The sequence below is a fragment of the Schistocerca cancellata genome, chromosome 2 (genome assembly GCF_023864275.1).
Source record: "Schistocerca cancellata isolate TAMUIC-IGC-003103 chromosome 2, iqSchCanc2.1, whole genome shotgun sequence".
Lineage (NCBI taxonomy): Eukaryota > Metazoa > Arthropoda > Insecta > Orthoptera > Acrididae > Schistocerca > Schistocerca cancellata.
In genome coordinates, this window is record NC_064627.1 from 794,684,942 (window position 1) to 794,704,968 (window position 20,027).

Consider the following 20,027-nt stretch of genomic DNA (forward strand, 5'->3'; position numbering starts at 1 on the left):
CTACATATTAACTGCTTTGATTCTCTTCCGTTCCGGCTTTCCCACAGTCCATGTTTCACTACCATACAATGCTGTACTCCAGACATACCTTCTCAGAAATTTCTTCCTCAAATGAAAGCCTATGTTTGTTGCTAGTAGACTTCTCTTGGCAGGGAATGCCCTTTTTGCCGTTGCTCGTCTGCTTTTGATGTCCTCATTGATTAGTTGGTCACTCGTTATTTTGCTGCCAAGGAAGCAGAATTCCTTAACTTCATCTACACCGTGACCATCAATCCTAATGTTAAGTATCTCGCTGTTCTCATTCCTGCTACTTCTCATTACTTTCGTGTTTCTTCGATTTACTCTCAGTCCTTATTCTGTACTCATTAGTCTGTTCTTTACCTTCAGCAGATCATGTAATTCTTCTTAGTTTCACTGAGGATAGCAACGTCATCATCGAATCGTATCATTAATATCCTTTCACCTTGAATTTTAATCCCAAACCAAAACCTTCCTTTTATTTCCATCATTGCTTCTTCGATGTACAGATTGAAAAGTAAGACTACACCCTGTCTTACACCCCTTCTTAATCCGAGCACTTCGTTCGTGGTCGTAAACCCTTATTAACCCCTCTTTGTCCTTGTATATATTACCCGTCGCTCCCTATAGCTGACCCCTATTTTTCCCAGAATGACGAACATCTTGCAGCATTTTACATTGTCGAACGTCTTTTCCAGGTGGACAAATACTATGAATGTGTCTTGATTTTTCTTTAGTCTTGTTTCCAATATTAAACGCAGTGTAAGAATTGACTCTCTGGTGCCTTTACGTTTCCGAACGCCGAACTGGTCGTCATCTAACACATCCTCAATTTTCTTTTCCATTCTTCTGTACATTATTCTGGCCAGCAACTTGGACGAATGAGCTAATAAGCTGAGTGTGTGATAATTCTCGCACCTGCCAGCTCTTTCAGTCTTCGGCATTGTGTGGATGATGGTTTTCCGAAAGTCAAATGGTATGTCGCCAGACTCATACATTCTACACAGCAATGTTAATAGTAGTTTTGTTGCCACTCCAAAGCTCTTTTAAATTTTGTTTCTAATACTGGATATTCTCTCTCTTCTAAATCGACTCCTGGTTCTTCTTCTATCACATCAGACAAATCTTCCCCCTCATGGAGACATTCAGTGTACTCTTTCCACCTATCCGCTCTCTTCTCTGCATTTAACAGTGGAATTCGCGTTGCACCCCTAATGTTACCAACGTTGCTTTTCATATCACCGAAGGTTGTTTTGACTTTCTTATTTTCTGAATCAGTCCTTCCGACAATCATGGCTTTTTCGATTTCTTCACATTTTATATGCAGTCACTTCGTCTTAGCTTCCATCCACTTCCTATTTATTTCATTCCTCAATGACCTATATTTTCGTATTCCTGAATTTCCCTGAACATTTTTGTAGTTCTTCTGTCATCGCCCAACTGTAGTAATTCTTCTGTTCCCTACGGTTTCACCGCAGTTATCTTATTTTCATCTATATTTTTCGTTCCAATTTCGGTTATTGCCCTTTTTGGGGGTGTCCATTCCTCTTCAACTGTACTGCTGTATCTATAGCCCTAGAGAACTTCAAGCGTATCTCATCATTTTTAATATTTCCGTAAGCCACTTCTTTGCGTATTCATTCTTTCTGACTAATCTTTTAAACTTCAGCTTACTCTTCACCAGAACTACATTGTGATCTGAGTATATATCTGCTCCTGGGTACAGCTTACAATCCAATATGTGATTTCTAAAATCTCTGTCTGACCATGATGTAAGCTAACTGATATCTTCACGTATCACCCGGCCTTTTGTAAGTGTATTTCCTCCTCTTGTGATACTTGAACAGAGGATTTGCTATTACTGGCTGAAATTTATTACGCAACTCAATTAGTCTTTCTCCTCTTTTATTCCTTGTCCCAAGCTCATATTCTCCTGTAACCTTTTCTTCAGCTCCTTCCCCTGCAACTGAATTCCAGTCCCCATGACTATTAGGCTTTCATCTTATTTTACGTACTGTATTAGCCGTTCAATATCCTGATATATTTTCTCTATCTCTTCATCTTCAGCTTGCGACGTTGACATGTATATCTGAACTATTGCTGTTGGTGTTGGTTTGCTGTCAATTCTGATAATAACAACGCTATCACTCAACTTCTAGCAGTAACACACACTCAGCCCTACCATCCTATTCATAACGAATCCTAGTCCCGTTATACAATTTTCTGCTGCTGTTGATATTACCCTCTAGTTATCTGACCAGAAATCTTTGTCATTTCACTTTCACTTCACTGACCCGTAATATATCTAAATTGAGCCTTTCCTTTTCCCTTTCCAAATTTGCTAGCTCCCCTACTACGTTCAGGCTCCTGACACTCCACGCCCTGACTCGTAAAACGTTATCCTATCGTTGGTTAATCAATCTAATTCTGATGATCACCTCCCCCTGGCAGTTCACTGCCTTCCTTTTATTGTTTGAACAGGGCACTTTAACACAATTGAGTAGTTCAGTCGGTGTGATGGTATTGACTGAGGTTCTTAGTATGTGTGTGAAATGTTATGGGACATAACTGCTAAGGTCATCAGTCCCTAAGCTTACACACTACTTAACCTAAATTATCCTAAGGACAAACACACACACCCATGCCCGAGGGAGGACTAGAACCTCCGCTGGGACCAACCGCACAGTCCATGTCTTAGTATGAATGCTAATATACGCCCAACATAGCACCATATGTCATTTGTTTTGTCACATAAGAATCTGTGTCCTCCTGTGTCGGTCAGGCTGCAGGTCGTGCAGTTTGGCGTTCCTGTCACATATGTAGCGCCCAACGTGTAATTCGTCGGAATATTTCTGCTGACAGCCAGGTACCTCCCAGCTATCACATTCGTTGGTAATCTTGGGGCCTGTGTATTGTCCCAGATCTTATTCCAGTTATACTGGTGATACTTTGTCTATTCAGTTCCTGGGTTTTCTTTGGATCATATTCTTATATACTTCTTTAACTTTGTGCCTATTTTTCCGTGGGAGCAACCACTTAATGTATCTAATTTCAATAAAAAGTTGATACAGCTCATTCGGGAAATGATGCACGTCGACAGGTGGACCCAGGTTTGCCGTGGCTACTTCAGTCAGATGGCGAGCCGCTAGATTATTTGTCGATCTTTTCCACGGTCTGTATGTCTTGCAGACGTAGAACGTTTGTGCTTTACTGTAGATATTTGTAAGACTGAGCCCACAGTCCTTGGTCGGTGGCATCAGGATTTCGTATTTAACTTTGAAAATACAACATCTACTAAGAAACTGGCCGAGCGCTGCAAGCATTCTCTTTTGATAGTGACAGAACTTGAGCAACATAATTCACTGTAGATGCTACATAAGTACTTACCATCTGTACTTTTTGTATTACGTGTAGGCCGCGTAGACTATGTTGGTTCATGTACGCTTTCATGATGGTCAGTATTCTCCTATAGTTGATGGCGGCTTTTCGTCGCGTATTCTGCGTTTAGACTATTCCGAGACATTTCAGTTTGTCAATAGCTTTCAAGGGAGCACTGCTTCCAACTCTTCAGCAAATGATCAAAATTTCTGACCAAGCCTTGTTCAGTTTAGCTTCGAATGCAACTTTATACACGTTGGTGATGTGGAGTGCATTTTCTGTTTCTTGTTCACCCCTCACCAAGAATCCTGCTACGTCAGTGTATGATTTACATATTATTTTTTGGCTCTGTAGTTGCTGCGTTAGTGCGAACAGAAAGGGCTCGCTAGCTGTCGCAAGGAGTATCACGGACATACTACAACCTTGTCTGATTCTGACTGGGCTACTTAGCTGTCCTTTACATTAATACTGAATGTACCATTCGTCAGCAGGTTTCCTATCATGGCAATAAATTGTTGAAGAAAATTTATCTCTCGTATGGTCTTGAGAAGTTATGGATGACTGTGTTGAGCGCTTGATCCAAATCAAGTGACACTATTGCGCATCTAATTTTCGGCTATCGACATTAGATCTCTGTAATCACTCAAGGTTCCAAACACTGAAGAGCGCAAGAAACTGTTACATGCATTCGTTTTCAGATACAGAGATATGTAAACAGGTAGAAAACGGTGCTGCGGTCGGCAAAGCCTATATAAGGCAACAAGTGTCAGGCGCAGTTGTTAGAGCGGTTACTGCTGCTACAATGGCGGGCTATCGAGATTTAAGTGAGTTTGAACATGGTGCTATAGTCGGCGCACGAGAGCTGGGACACAGCATCTCCAAGATAGCGATGAAGTGGGGATTTGCCAGTACGGCCGGAAAAAGATTCTGCAAGAACAGGAGCAACGAAGACTGAAGAGAACCGTTAAACGTGACAGCAGTGCAACCCTTCCGCAAATTGCTGCAGATTTCAATGCCGGGCCATCAACCAGTGTGAGCGTGCAAACCATTTAACGAAACACGAATCTTTACACCACGCCTGGGCCCGTCAATGCCGACATGGGACTGTTAAAGACTGGAAACATGTTGCCTGGTCGGACGAGTCGTGTTTCGAATTGTATGGAGCGGATACACGTGTACGGGTATGGAGACAACTTCATGAATATATGGACCCTGCCTGTCAGCGGGGACATTTCAAGCTCGTGGAGGCTCTTTAATGGTGTGGGGCGTGTGTAGTTGGAGGGATATGGGACCCCTGATACGTCTAGCTATAACTCTGACAGGTGACACTTACGTAAGTATCCTCTCTGATGACCTCCACCGATTCATGTCCATTGTGTATTCCGACGAACTTGGGCTATTCTAGAAGTCAATGTTACACCCCACACAACCAGAAATGCTACAGAGTGGCTCTTCTCAGTTTAAACACTTCCGCCGGTCATCAAACTCCCCAGACGTGAATATTTACTGAGCATATCGGGGATGCCTTGCAACGTGCTGTTGAGAAGAGACCTCTATCCCCTCGTACTCTTATGGATTTAAGGACAGCCCTGCAGGATTCATGGTGTCAGTTCCCTACAGCACTACTTGAGACGTTAGTCGAGTCCATTCCACGTCGTGTTGCGGCACTTCTGCGTTCTCTCGGGGACCCTATAACATATTAGGCAGGTGTGCCACTTTCTTTGGCTCTTCATTGTATATCATCCTATATTTTCCTACACTTCTGTTTGAGGATCCTGTAACCATGCTGATTACTGATTGCAATCTTCTCATCATGACTCTTGCGAAGATTTTGTTATCATTGTTGAGCAACGTTATAGAATATTTAGGGATATCAGTATTGTGATTCATGATTTCGCTGCAATATGCACATTATTTTACCAGCCACTTTTTGTCCAAATGTCGGATATGAAGAACTTAATTTCACCGAAAGCCTCAATAATTTATACGATAAAAACGCTTCGATAAAAACTGTAAGAGTCAGGAAAAAACCTGAAAAGTGGCTCATCTATCAACTCAAACACCACATCAGTATGAGGGACGCAGCACACGGGAAGTATAAACGGCACCCGACTCCCGAAAATCAGCTTTCTTGCAAGTGCCTGCGCAACCGAGTTAGTCAGTCGGTGACAAACGCAAAACTCAGGTACTCCCAATTGTTAGACTAAGGACTTTCGCAGGTCTTCCGTCTTGTTGAAAAATGTTTGAGGGCTAGGAACAGAAAAGTCTCAGTCTGCAGCGGAACTTATCGTTCCTACTGAGGATGTACAACAGTATTTCGCCACGGCTAAATATGTACTTGATCATCGTACAAGGGCGAGAACTACTGAGTCCCTTGAAGTATACACTGTCGGTACAAAAAGATTTTTTTTCTGCGAGACAATAAGCTTAAGGGGCTCCGGAAAGGCTCAAAATCATGAAAAGTTCAATTTTTACTTTTTTGCGTTTTATGAATCTGCAGACTATTACCTCTTAATAGATATATAATTTATTCAATTCCGAAGACTAAAACTATTTTTAAATTTTTTTTTAATATGTGTTCTACATGGGCGTGACCCACTGTGGCGCTGTTAAACTGCTGTCAAATGGTGTTATTATTAACGTCCGTGTTCATCAGGTACATTTTAGTGATGTGAGATAAAGTATGTGTTGTGGCTAACCTATTTTCAGAGACTTAGCAGCACCTGAACTGTTGAAAATGTGTATTCACGGAAAAACTCAAAACCCCAATGAAAGTGTAAATAGTGTTATATGGTCGAGAATCCCCAAGACTGCATTTGTTGGAATAGAAACACTTCACTTTGGTGTGTATGATGCTGTTGCGACTTTCAATGATGGCAACATTGTAAGGTGCAAGGTATTTAGAAATATGGGAATGAAGATAGGTTCTAACATGGTACGAGCAATGCTTGCTTTAGACAAGGAACGCCTTCGGGCTGCAGACAGGGCTGTAAAGAGTCTAGAAATACAAGCAAGAGTAAACAGGAGGAGGAACAAGAGGAAGCTGGAGGAGGAGTTTGCAGAGGATGAAGATAATCCATCCTATGGACCTGCAATGCACTAAAAAGTTAATTCAATCTTTGTCGCTCGATTCCCAAAACTTTTATTTTCTCATACTAATTACATGTTTTCTAAGGATCTTCCAAACATATTTGTTTCAAACTTTCAGTAAATGTTACACAGTACCTTCTGCATAATTTAACACAGCCTTTTTCCAAAAAACTGTATATTTTTGAATATATAAATAAAAAATTGCAAAAAATGTTGTGAATTTTCATTACAATTGAAAAAAATCATCTTTAATAACTGAACTAAAATTTTGTAAAATCCCTGTGTTCAGTTGTAGCCCATATTCCAATAAATAATCTGTAAAAAGTTCAACTCCTACCTCAAATACTTTGTGAGGAAAGATGTAATTTATAAGCGTTATTTTAACATTGCAAGTATAGGGCGTTCCGGAGCCCCTTAAACAAAGTCAGGTGTCCAATTGCGCGAATTCATTCAGCACTTGCAGGACGTCTCAGTATTACAATACTAATGATCAGTTTTGTCGTCTATAGTTTTTTTTTCTTTTTTTGAGTTATCAGTCTTCTGACTGGTTTGATGCGGTCCGCCACAAATTCTTCTCTTGTTTCAACCACTTCGTCTCAGAGTGGCACTCGCAACCTCGAATCAGTACTGCTGCTAATAAAAGATATTCTAAACCATTCTCTGACCTCCAGCATCTTTCTAATGGCCTGAAAAAAGGGACTCATGAAACCTCTGCCAAAGAACCTCCAGACTATAGGCCAATTTGCATTGTACCAACATTATGCAAGGATTTTGGAAATATAGTTCACAGCAAGCTTACCAGTTACTTGAAATCAGATAACCTTCTGAATGAATACCAATCTGGTTCCTCAAAAAATTGCAGCACGACGGCTGCTCTATAAAAATGAGTGACGAACTGAAACAAGCTATGGACAAACAAGAGGCGACCATTAAAGGCATTTTGGATTCCAGCAAAGCTTTTGACACTATTGACTTTGAAATTCTCTTTTCTAAACTCAAAAGTCGAAACTTTTCTCCAAGTATTCACTAATACCTTTCATACTGTTTACAGTGTGTAATTATTGGAACAAATTGGTCACAATGGAAGAATGCAGTATCATGGGTCCCACATGGATCACTATTGGGCCCATTAATTTTCTCTTTATATGTTAGTGTGTGTCGAATATTATCTGCCACTGTAAATATCATTTATATGCTGATGACATTCAGTTATACCTAAGTACAAACCTAAAAGATCTGCACATAGCCATCCAGAACATAAATGCTGAATTACTTACTTTATCAGAATGGGCGCAGAACACAGACTTGAAACTTGAGCCATCTGAAACGCAAGCATCTTTAATCCTCAGAAAAGACGTATTGCTTCTTAGTTCAGAGAATCTCTCCCACTCTTAATCCTAAACAGCATAGAAATCATCTTTTTCTCTTCTGCAAAGAATTTGGGGATAATTCTGGACCATTACCTAGATTGTAGTTAACATACAACAGCAGTCTGTAAGAAGGAGGCAGCATCATTTCATTCATTACAAAGATGTAAAAAATAGCTGAAATAGAAATTCGTAGAGTCACTAATAGTGCCCATTCTTGATTATGGTGATCCTGTTCTCCAAGGGCTTTCTTATGATAGCTCACGTCACTGGCTGTGAATGCCTGTGTGCGATACATTTGTGGTGTGCACTATTTTGACCATATCATTCCCTCTGTGAACAATTTCATGCCTACATGCCGACAAGCGTAGATATTCTCATCGTCTGTGTTTGTTGCATCCTCTTCTCAGCCGTTGCATTCCTTGATTTTTATCTCCAACTCTTACTCTACTATCTAGACAACGCAAAGTAAAATCCACTCTACACCGCTACGCAACACAGCCAAGTTCTCTTCATCATTTCCTCTATCAGGATCATTACTTTGGAACACTCTTTCTGGAGATATTAGGGATATTAAAATCCTTTCAGCCTTCAAAAGGGAGGTAATGATCCATCTTTATCACAATAGCTACGTCTTCTTGCACCTTCTCTCGTCAACCGTCCCTCCCCTCAGCACTTTTCCCTCCATTGTCTACGGAGTTCTCTACTGAAATTCTCTTCTTTTCTCACTTTCATTTCAATCCTCTCCTCTTTCATTATTCCTTTCACTTCTTCTAATACCAAACAACGCTTCAAAAGTGTTAAACTAATTAATATCATTCTCAATGCCTCAATTGTTATTATTAGTGTCACTATTGTTATTACAATTGCTAATGATTACTTTTTGTTAATAATGTAAACTATTATTATTGAGTTTGTTATGCAATAACTAATTAATATCATTCTTAATTCCTCCATTATTTTATCATCATTATTAGTGTTACTACCACTATTATTATTATTATTATTGGTAATTGTTGTTTTCATTACTATTGTAAATTTTATTATTGTGACTGCTGCGTAATATTTTTGTGTCTTGTTGCTGGTCAGAAGGAAGAGAAAGCCGTAAGCTGGTCAGTCTAAATGAGCAATAAATAAACAAATAAATGTAACCCTGCAGGTAATCCTTCGGGTCCAGGTGATTTATTGTTTGTACTTATCTTTTGCTTCGTCCTCATTTATCTCGATAGTGAGTTTGCTTAATTCCTCCAGACTAAGCTTTCCTGGTATCCTTGTCATGCTGTCCCTCAATGCCATTACGTCTCTCGGTTTGGTGGCTATTAATTCTGTAAAACGCTGATTTCCAAGTTGAGTGCAGAAAAAGCTGTTGTTCACATTTCTGACTCTAGTACTTGTTGATTAACATCAGCAATATCCGGTCTAAGCGGCTTGCGGAATGGCTAGTTACATATGTGAAGACTGGCATGTCACCGTGCTTGATCTTCCACTTGTCAACAAGAGCCAACCCATTCATACTGTTTTCACGCTCCGTCTATTTGTTACAATAAGTGTCTGATCTTTTCGGCGCAGCAATTAAAAACGCCGGCAAAAAAAAATAAAAAAATAAATGACAGGTCAATCAAAGTGCGAGGTAAGCCATTCCAAGCGTGGAATGCTGGTACATTAAGGACCGGCGTATCCACTAGAATCCTGAGCGCAGGAATGTAAACGTGCGTTCGTTGTATTGTGCAGGTGCCGGATGTCAGTTTGTGGGTTGGAGTTCCATGCCTATTGCGCTTGGTCGGTCAATACTTGATAATAAATTCAGTCGGGAGAAACGTACTAACGAACAGCTAAAGCGCCTAAACGAGTCTGTGTTTGCAATGTGAATGATGTCAGACATAGGAGATATAAATTAAGAAAAACTGGCATTATTTTTACTCCATTATGTCATATGGTATCATATTTTGGGGTAACTCGACAAACTGAGAAAAACTTTTTAGGGTACAGAAGCGTATAATAAGAGTAATGTGTAGTGTAAATCCAAGAACATCATGTCGAAACCTATTCAAAGAATTGTGGATACTAACCACAGCTTCTCAGTATATTTATTCCTTAAAGAAGTTTGTTGTAAATAATACATCTCTTTTTCCAACTAACTGCTTAGTACACAGTATCAATAGTAGGAATAAGAACAATATACATAAAGATTTAAAATCACATACTTTTGCCCAGAAACGAGTGCAACATTCAGCAACGCATATTTTCGGTAAGTTACCAGCAACTATTAAGAGTTTAGTTTCAGACAAGGCACAATTTAAACATAATTTTAAAAAAAAATTTGGTGGCCACCTCCTTCTGTTCCAGCCACGAATTTCTCAACAAGTGCAGTAGATCATTTTAATGAAAATTTATTATACTTTAATTTTTGACAATATTTGGTTGTAACAGCCAACTACCTACCTACTGTGTGAATGATGGATGTATGGAAAGCAGATGTCAGTCTTAAGTCTGTAAGTAGTGGAAGTTTAATTTTAAATCTTGTACATAATTTGACTGTCCTTAACTGAGGATCGTTGAAATGAATAATTTACTTTAATGTTTGACAATACTTGGTTGTACTACCCAAGAAACTAGCTACTGTGTGAATGATGGATTTAATGAAAGCAGACGTAAGTATTAAGGCTGTAAATATTAGAAGTTTAATTTTAATTAATGTACATAATTTTACTGTTTATTGACTGAGGATCATTAAAATTACTGAAACTCAAGTTTTTCTAATTACATTTTTGTAATGTGATGATCTGACATGTTCCACACCCAGGAGGACCCCCTCCTTCGTGGGTCTATGGAATGAATAATTAATCTAATCTAATCTAAACGGGGATGATTAAAGGTTTTCGTGAATGACACTGAACTTGTCGTCCAATCATATCTCATATGTGTTGGATTGGAGACATATTTTGAAATCACTCAGGCCAATGCAACGTGCCGACACTCTGTAGAGCGTGTTGGATTACAACAGCGAAATATGTGCGAGCGTTATCCTGTTGGAAAACACCTCCTCGAAAGCTGTTCACGAATGGCAGCAGAGTATGTCTCATCACCAAACTGACGTAAAATTTTGCAGTCAAAATGCGTGAAATAACCACGAGAGTGCTCCTGTTGTCACACGAAACTCACCCCCAGACCATAACTCCAAGTGTAGGTCCAGTGACGATGGCTCAAACCCTTGACCAGGCATCCTGATTTAGGTTTTCCGTGATTTCCCTAAATCGTTTAAGGCGAATGCCGAGATCGTTCCTTCGAAAGGGGACAGCCGCTTTCCTTCTCCACCCTTCGGTAATCCGAGCTTATGCTCCGTCTCTAACGACATCGTTGTCTACGGGACGTTAAGCTTCTCCTCCTTCTCGTTCTCAACTGGCCTCCTCCTAACCAACACACGGCCGTCACTGGCACCGAGGCAGAACCAGTTTTCATCAGAAAACACAACAGATTTTAACCCTGCCCTCCATTGAGCTCTCATGTGACACCACTGAAGTCGTAAATGGTGGTGTTTTCAGGTCAGTGGAATGCACTATGCAGGGCACTAAAATGTAGACATTCACAGCCGGAAATATCATGTCCATTGTAATTATCCGGGCTGTTATGCCGTGGTCGGTTGATGAAATCTGTGGTGATTCCCAACGTTTCGTCTCCGACTGCGGGAGACATCTTCAAGGGGGTCCGTAGCTTGATGGAAGGTCCAACACACACACTGGCTCGCTACCGACTGCCGCTAAATTCCGTGTCCGCGCGCCCCCGCGCCGCGGCGTGACGTCACGTGTTTTGGAAACGTCAGTGCAATTGGCCGCTGTCCGTCGCCGTCGATCGCCGTTGCCATCACCCAGTAGTGGACGGGTGGTACACATCTTTAACGCCAGCATCCATATACCCGGTGCGGACCGTTATTTGCACCAGGATTCGAACCACCACCCACAACAGAAGCGGGGTGTTATCAAGACGTTAGCGGACAGAGCTAGAAATATTTGTGAACCTGAGTTGCTCGACGCTGAGATGGAACATCTCCACAATGCACTAATGAAGAACGGGTATTCGTCCGCCGAAATAAAACGTGCGTTGAGGCTGCCACGCAGAAATCATACTGACGTACAGGCTACTGCAAAATCTAAGGTTTTCCTGCCGTTTGTTAAAAATGTAACGGAAAGAATAGGGAGGATCTTGACGAAGTGGAATATTACCGTAATTTACAAGCCCACCAGGAAGATATAGGAATACCTTAAGCATGCCAAGGACGCCCGCAAACCATTGGAAAAATCTGGAGTGTATAGGATCCCATGCAGCTGTGGAGATGTTTATGTGGGTACCACTAAAAGAACTGTTTCTAAACGTTTGGAAGAGCACGAGGGAAATTGTAGAAGAGGAGAGACGGAGCGATCAGCTGTTGCTGAGCATGCTTTCCAGCCAGGGAACCACAATATTCGTTTCGAGGAGACGCAAGTACTAGCGGCCACGAGCGGATATTACGAAAGGCTCTACAGGGAGGCAATCGAAATCGCTAAACACCCAAATAATTTCAACCGAAAGGAGGAGGGCGTCAAATTAAACGGTATATGGATGCCGGTGTTAAAGAAGATGTGTACCACCCGTCCACTACTGGGTGATGGCAACGGCGATCGACGGCGACGGACAGCAGTCAATTGCACTGACGTTTTCAAAACACGTGACGTCACGCCGCGGCGCGGGGGCGCGCGGACTCGGAATTTAGCGGCAGTCAGTGGCGAGCCAGTGTGTGTGTTGGACCTTCCATCAAGCTACGGACCCCCTTGAAGATGTCTCCCGCAGTCGGAGACGAAACGTTGGGAATCACCACAGATTTCATCAACCGACCACGGCATAACAGCCCGGATAATTACAATGGACACCATGCAGGGCGTCTTACTCGAAACTGTCCTTGAGGCAACCGATTTGTAACAGTTCGTTGGGTCATTGTGGTGCCAACTGCTGCTCACATTGCTGGTGCAGATGCAGAAAGATGCAACAGAGCCGTACTCCGAACACTATGACCTTCCCTCTCGGTAGCGCCTCGTGGCTGTCCGGCACCCGGTCTTTTTGTGACCGTACATTCGGGTGACCACCGCTGCCCGCAGTCATGTACAGTGCCTAAACTGCTGCCAAGTCTTTCTGCAATATCGCAGAAAGAACGTATAGCTTTTTGTAGCCCTATTATAAGACCTCGTTCGAACTCATTCTTCACTAATAACAGCTCATACATCTAATCTCAAAGGTAACGAACCCTCACGAGCGTTACAGTGTGTGTTTAAAGTAAATCGGATTTGCTTCCTCATGGAAGCGCTAATAGTGCCAATATTATGTGACTGGAGCAAAATTTGAATAGACATCATCTTTCAAATGGCTCTGAGCACTATGGGACTTAACTTCTAAGGTCATCAGTCCCCTAGAACTTAGAACTACTTAAACCTAACCAACCTAAGGACATCACACACATCCATGCCCGAGGCAGGATTCGAACCTGCGACCGTAGCGGCCGCGCGGTTCCAGACTGTAGCGCCTTGAACCGCTTGGCCATCACGGCCGGCAGACATCATCTTTAACATGTAGAAACACGCCTCCCGTCTTTCGTTTATGTCGCACAACTCCTTGATGTTGCGACTTTTCTTTCTTTTATGTAATCATGGGCCGTCCCGATAACAGGCATTATCTCACCCTTGAAGAAAGTTGCTCGCTGATATCGTTCCCCCGTTCCTGACGACGCATGAAGGCTGGTTATCCAGTTAGTCTTTATTGTGCTGGTCGTGCCTCTGCTTACGGCAGTTCTTCAACGTTGCAATGATGCTTTCTTTAGTTAAATGTCTGTTCCGACTTCATTACTGTAACGAGGGCTTACTGTAGTACTGCATTCTGTTATTTGGACCTGATGAATATCCGTCACTTCTTGTAAGATCACGTGGGGGATGTCTGCTGCATCTGTGAAGTCCAAGAGGTTCCTCAAGTTGTGCTCCGTACTTAGATGATGTTTAATGTTGCTATCCTGTATGCTTGTAAATCTGACTCTCGAACTTGGTCTCGTTCTAATCTAACTTCCTTTCTATATTTTCCTCTAATGTTAGCACACTTTTGTTTAATAGAAATCTGAGACAACATCGACTCCTGTTTCTCATGCTGGGGATTTTCGCTTTTTATTAGATTCTTCTTTGTTAACTAGTCGTGTTTTCTCATGAGTGGCTTCATGAGCTTCGTCCTCTTCCGTTTTGTCGTCAGCCCAGTTCTGTGACTGAATGTCTTTTCGTTTCTCTTTTCTTCCATTCCGTTGCTTCTGTAGGTTTTTGCGGTTTCTGTTTTGCTTCTTAGCGTCAGCTTTTATGTACGGAGACCCCCGTCCGCCGCGCGATCCCATAATTCTTCCGTTCGCGATTTCTTTAACACTTTTTAGCGTACCGTCGTTGTTGTTAAGTATTTTTGACGCCGTGTCACTCACTTTCTGTCGCATCTGCTTGGACTTGTCCCTGAAGGTAGGTGCAGTCCTGTCCGCTCCCTGATGGGCAATCCTGAGCTTCTTATTATCCTTGTAATGATTGTCTATTTGTTTTTCATTTGTCTCTACGGTCTCAATGTGATGGACAGGCTGCTGTACAGTAGTTAAAGTCACAGCCAGGGCGTTTGGGTGTCAGCAGTTGAGTTCAGCATCCCTAGCTTTGCTACGTTCTTTTTCTCTGCTGGATTTTCTGATATCGTACTTGTCGTTTTGATCGTCTGCTTCCATTCGTTTGCCTGCTGTTTGGATATCGCTGGGAGGTGTCTCCATCCATGAAGTAGTGGCCGAGGTTCCGTGGATTGCCGCATCGTTATGTCAGCGATAGCTATGACATAGTGTTTGGGGCTGCTGCCTCACCGTCAGGTAAGTATGTCACGCGTCATTGCACACTGAGCGCGAACATGTCCAGTAGAACCACAAACTGCACACGTTTGCAGTTGCCTTCACGTATTACGGTAGCAGTATAATCTCAGACATTAATATATAATAATATATAATATATAATAAGTGTCCAAGGAATAGAAAAGCAACTGGAATCACTCAACAGAGGAAAGTTCACTGGACCTGATGGGGTACCAATTCGATTCTACACAGAGTACGCGAAAGAACTTGCCCCCCTTCTATCAGCCGTGTACCGCAAGTCTCTATAGGAGCGGAAGGTTCCAAATGATTGGAAAAGAGCACAGGTAGTCCCAGTCTTCAAGAAGGGTCGTCGAGCAGATGCGCAAAACTATAGACCTATATCTCTGACATCGATCTGTTGTAGAATTTTGGAACATGTTTTTTGCTCGAGTATCATGTCGTTTTTGGAAACCCAGAATCTACTCTGTAGGAATCAACATGGATTCCGAAAACAGAGATCGTGTGAGACCCAACTCGCTTTATTTGTTCATGAGACCCAGAAAATATTAGATACAGGCTCCCAGGTAGATGCTATTTTCCTTGACTTCCGGAAGGCGTTCGATACAGTTCCGCACTGTCGCCTGATAAACAAAGTAAGAGCCTACGGAATATCAGACCAGCTGTGTGGCTGGATTGAAGAATTTTTAGCAAACAAAACACAGCATGTTGTTATCAATGGAGAGACGTCTACAGACGTTAAAGTAACCTCTGGCGCGCCACAGGGGAGTGTTATGGGACCATTACTTTTCACAATACATATAAATGACCTAGTAGATAGTGTCGGAAGTTCCATGCGGCTTTTCGCGGCTGATGCTGTAGTATACAGAGAAGTTGCAGCATTAGAAAATTGTAGCGAAATGCAGGAAGATCTGCAGCGGATAGGCACTTGGTGCAGGGAGTGGCAACTGACCCTTAAAATAGACAAATGTAATGTATTGCGAATACATAGAAAGAAGGATCCTTTATTGAATAATTACATGATAGCTGAGCAAACACTTGTAGCAGTTACTTCTGTAAAATATCTGGGAGTATGCGTGCGGAACGATTTGAAGTGGAATGATCATATAAAATTAATTGTTGGTAAGGTGGGTACCAGGTTGAGATTCATTGGGAGAGTCCTTAGAAAATGTAGTCCATCAACAATGGAAGTGGCTTACAAAACACTCGTTCGACCTATACTTGAGCATTGCTCATCAGTGTGGGATCCGTACCACATCGGGTTGACGGAAGAGATAGAGAAGATCCAAAGAAGAGCGGCGCGTTTCGTCACAGGGTTATTTGGTAAGCGTGATAGCGTTACGGAGATGATTAGCAAACTCAAGTGCCAGACTCTGCAAGAGAGGCGCTCTGCATCGCGGTGTAGCTTGCTCTCCAGGTTTCGAGAGGGTGCGTTTCTGGATGAGGTATCGAATATATTGCTTCCCCCTACTTATACCTCCCGAGGAGATCACGAATGTAAAATTAGAGATTCGAGCGCGCACGAAGGCTTTCAGACAGTCGTTCTTCTCGCGAACCATACGCGACTGGAACAGAAAAGGGAGGTAATGACAGTGGCACTAAAGTGCCCTCCGCCACACACCGTTAGGTGGCTTGCGGAGCGTAAATGTAGATGTAGATGTAGATAAGACAGTATGTACTTGACCATATCGGTTATGATCTGACGAACACTATTGAGAACCTGAAATTTATGAGCAGCATATCCTCCCTCGACATCATTGTTTATAATAGTTCCAAAGGGGGTAAGTACTCCATCAGTTTGCTCGGCTATTTCTTCAAACGGAAGTTCAAAACTCTAATAGTTCGAATACCAAATCCAGTGTGGGTTATTTTAACTTTGTCTATATTGGCATGAAAATGGAAATGAGCGTTTGGCTTCATTGGCCGGGAGGACCCCTGTGGGGCAGGTCCGGACGCCTTGGTCCAGGTCTTATTACATTCGACGCCACATTGGGCGACGTGTGCGCCGGATGGGGATGAAGACAACACAACACCCAGTCCCTGAGAGGAGAAAATCAATGACCCAGCGGGGAATTGAACCAGGGCACTTAGGACGGAAATCTGTCACGCTGACCACTCAGCTATTGGTGCGGACTAAATTAACAGCTGTGTGTTTAAACTGTAAAGTGTCCCTACATGATTCAGCAACTTGATCCCGCTTTCCAGCACTCTTCAGCTACAGGAAAACAGTACTACTGCGAATCGACTGCTGAAATCCACTGATATTATCACCTGTTATCTTAACTAACTCCTCCATGAATCTCTCCACATCAAAAGAATTAGGTTATCAAACATAAAATTCAACGTATCTTTTCTTAGTGATTCTGCATTACCAGTTTCTATACTTAGTCGATTTTAGTACTTGTAAATGCGCTACGGCGTAAAACTAATCCCCAACATCACCAGGCCATCAATAGCGGCGATATAAACACAGGGGTTCTTACTTATTACTAATCAAAGGTGCTTCTACTAGACCATGTGTTTTAGCACGGGCCACCACAGGCAAAAAAAAAAAAATGTATTCGTGGCCACGACAAGGCTACTACACTACTGGCCATTAAAATTGCTACACTACGAACATGACGTGCCCGACAGGAAGAAGATGCTGTGATATGCAAATTATTAACTTTTCAGAGCATTCACACAAGGTTGGCGCCGGTGGCGACACCTATAACGTGCTGACATCAGGAAAGTTTCCAACCGATTTCTCATACACAAACAGCAGTTGACCGGCGTTGCCTGGTGAAACGTTGTTGTGATGCCTCGTGTAAGGAGGAGAAATGCGTACCATCACGTTTCCGACTTTGATAAAGGTCGGATTGTAGCCTATCGCGATTGCGGTTTATCGTATCGGGACATTGCTGCTCGCGTTGGTCGAGATCCAATGACTGTTAGCAGAACATGGAATCGGTGGGCTCAGGAGGATAATACGGAACGCCGTGCTGGATCCCAACGGCCTCGTATCACTAGCAGTCATGGCTGAAACGGATCGTGCAGCCACGCCTCGATCCCTGAGTCAACAGATGGGAACGTTTGCAAGACAACAACCATCTGCACGAACAGTTCGACGACGCTTGGAGCATCATGGACTATCAGCTCGGAGACCATGGCTGCGGTTACCCTTGACGCTGCATCACAGACAGGAGCGCCTGCGATGGTGTACTCAACGACGAACTGGTTGCACGAATGGCAAAACGTCATTTTTTCGGATGAATCCAGATTCTGTTTACAGGATCATGATGGTCGCATCCGTGTTTGGCGCCATCGCGGTGAACGCACATTGGAAGCGTGTATTCGTCATCGCCATACTGACGTATCACCCGGCGTGATGGTATGGGGTGCCATTGGTTACACGTCTCGGTCACCTCTTGTTCGCACTGACGGCACTTTGGACAGTGGACGTTACATTTCAGATGTGTTACGACCCGTGGCTCTACCCTTCATTCGATCCCTGTGAAACCCTACATTTCAACAGGATAATGCACGACTGCATGTTGCAGGTCCTGAACGGGCCTTTCTGGATGCAGAGAATGTTCGACTGCTGCCCTGGGAAGCACATTCTCCAGATATGTCACCAACTAAAAACGTCTGGTCAATGGTGGCCGAGCAACTGGCTCGTCACAATACGCCAGTCACTACTCTTGATGAACTACGGTATCGTGTTGAAGCTGCATGGACAGCTGTACCTGTATACGCCATCCAAGCTCTGTTTGACTCAATGCCCCGGCGTATCAAGGCCGTTATTACGGCCAGAGGTGGTTGTTCTGGGTACTGATTTCTCAGGATCTATGCACCTTAATTGCGTGAAAATGTAATCACATGTCAGTTCTGGTATAATAAATTTGTCCAATGAATACCCGTTTATCATCTGTATTTCTTCTTGGTGTAGCAATTTTAATGGCCAGTAGTGTAGTATCAAACACAGTCCTAAATTTGAAGATGGACTTCCGGACAAATGGTTGTGTATCATGGACTGTGGGAAAATCGGGTCACAAGAGGATCGAAGCATTTGAAATGCTTATTAAGGAATAAGGTGGTTCTCTGCAGAATTAGCGAGGAAAATAAAATGTGGAGAACAATGACAAGAGGAAGTGACTGAATGGCAGGAAATGTTTGAAGACACTTTGGAATAACTTCGTTGTTACTAGAGGGAACATCAGAGGGTAAAGACTGATGGGAGAAGAAGAGTTAAATACATACAACAAACAATTGAGGATGTACGGAGGGCACGAAACAGGAATTCGTGGTAAGCCGTACCAAACCGCTCAGATTACTGATGACATAAACAAATAAATAAATAATAGAAAACAAGTGTGGACCATATAGAATTTGAAAATTCTCTCTGCGAACAAATCGCTGATTAAGGCTACCGCGGGGATGCACGGAACCGAAACATTTGCCACCAGGGACGCAACCACATCATGAACAGGTAACCAAGGCCGAAGTGCAAAGCTCAGAAGGGATCGTAGCGAGCGATGCCAAATTCTGTGTGGCAAGCGACTGCGGTGGTGGTATTTGCATATCAAACGATACATCGAGGTGGGACACGCTACAGCAGATCCGCTAGCGGCCGCTGCCTCAAAAGAAGCAAATCAGGCCAGCCCGCAGGCTGCAGACGGGGGAATGTCAACCGTCCCTGACACGCTACAACAGCTTCCGAAACGTGGAAGGTTAGCGATGGAGAACGTGTGCGGCGGGGTGGGTGGTTAGATTTTCGTTTTCAGTATGTTAGGTTTTGTCCGTGTACGAAGGCTATCCAGAAGGTAATAGATGTTTTGAAACAAAAGATTGAAAAATGGAAAATCCTAGTTTTATTATATTTTTTAAAGGTACACTTTCTTTTTTCTTTTCTTTCACTGGTGCCATGTCCCGCATTGACGCAGGGTCGGCACTGTTAGGAACGGATATGGCAAGGATAGGATGAAGGGGTGGCCGCATGCCCATCCTGCCGCCACCCCGTACGCCCCGAGACGGAATTAGTGTACCCCAGCTGTCTGCATCTGGTGTAGTTTATGGAAAAGTGCGAACGTGTTCTGATGTCAGCGAGTCGTGTAACTGAGGTGGACCTTGGGGATAAGCCCGGTATTCACCTAGCGGGATGTGGAAAACAGCCTAAAAACCACATCCAGGCTACACCGGCCCTCGTCGTTAATCCGCCGAGCCGATTCGATCCAGCGCCGGCGCGCCTATCCGAGTCCCGGAAGCAGCGCGTTAGCGCTCTCGGCTACCCTGGCGGGTCA